Source organism: Myodes glareolus, chromosome 10 (genome assembly GCF_982192425.1).
Source record: "Myodes glareolus chromosome 10, mMyoGla1.1, whole genome shotgun sequence".
In the NCBI taxonomy this organism is placed as follows: Eukaryota; Metazoa; Chordata; class Mammalia; order Rodentia; family Cricetidae; genus Myodes; species Myodes glareolus.
In genome coordinates this window covers 40,535,481-40,536,846 of record NC_142035.1, presented here as the reverse complement: position 1 = coordinate 40,536,846, position 1,366 = coordinate 40,535,481, and the positions used below count along the sequence as shown (strand labels likewise).

Sequence of the window (1,366 nt, the reverse complement as noted above, 5' to 3'; positions counted from 1 at the left end):
TATGATCTTGAAGTACTTTCATATTAATCTTTTGGTTTCGAATGATTTGTGATGTATTATAAATTAGGGAGCTCGCTGAGAAAGCTGGAATTTAGGGCCTTAGGAAACCAGAGAGTGGTATAGGACCCAGGGATGACCTTGTGTTCATTATGAAAAGAAGAAAGTGATGACACACCAACAATAATGTAAAACAAACAGCAACTTTATAAAAATGCTTTTTTCTAGATCGGTGAGCAACACAGTCATGGCCAAGATTAAGGCTCGGGACCTGTGGGGCAAGAAGAAGGAGGAGCTGTTAAAAACAACTGGGCGATTTGAAGGTGGAGCTATCCCAGCTTCGCATCGCCAAGGTGACAGGCGGCGCCGCGTCCAAGTTCTCCAGGATTCGAGTAGTCTGCAAATCCATCGCCCGCCCGTGTCCTCATCATCATTAACCAGACTCAAAAGAAAAACCTCAGGAAATTCTACAAGGGCAAGAAGTACAAGCCTCTGGACCTACGACCCAAGAAAATGAGAGCCATGAGCTGCCGGCTCACCAAGCACGAGGAGAAGCTGAAGACAAAGAAGCAGCAGCAGAAGGAAAAGCTGTACCCGCTATGCAAGTACGCGGTCAAGGCCTATTGCTTTTTCTACTGTACCCAAGACAATATTGCCTGCCCTAGCACTGACCTTCTAGAACCAACATTAAACTGGAACATAAATCTTTTAAACCAGCTCATTTATGATATCATTTCTCAGTTTTCACATTTCAAGCTCTGTTATATGTGCGTGCATATTTGTTGTAAAATTATTTTGTGTGCATGAGTGCTTAGCCTGAATGTAGGCATGATGACAATGTGTGTGTAATGCTTATGGAGGCCAGAGAGGACAATAGATGACCTGAACCTGGAGTTGCAAAGGGTTGTAAAGTGCCCTCAGGTGCTGGGAATGTAACACAGGTCTTCTGAAAGACCAATCAGTATTCCTAATCACTAAGTTATCTCTCCAGCCTCATATATTTCAGTAAACTATGTTGCTCTTAAATTTGTGTGTATTCTCTTTTTAGCCTCATGTATCACCTTATTTTATTTTTGAGATTATAGTATTCTTGTAACATTTCTCTCTTCCCCTTGCTCCCTTGAAATCTTCTTTTAAACTCCTCAGCACTGCCCCTCAAATTCACGGTCTCTTTGAGCACTAATTATTATTGCATGCATCTGTGCATGTGGAAAATTCTCTTAGCAACAGAGACCACCAAAGCAAGTCACAATCAATCAAAACTCAGAGTTCTGGAGCTCAGTCCCAGTAGATACATCTACAAAACAGTCTCACAGCTAATACTTATAAATCACTGTGGAAGAGAGGACAGAAAGAGTATGAGAGACAG

General features: G+C 41.9%; 1 pseudogene; it reads left to right on the top strand.

The window, feature by feature from the left end:
* Window positions 1-231: 231 nt before the first annotated feature.
* Window positions 232-1,023, top strand: LOC125413867 (large ribosomal subunit protein uL29 pseudogene; annotated as a pseudogene).
* The last annotated feature ends 343 nt before the right edge of the window (window positions 1,024-1,366 follow it).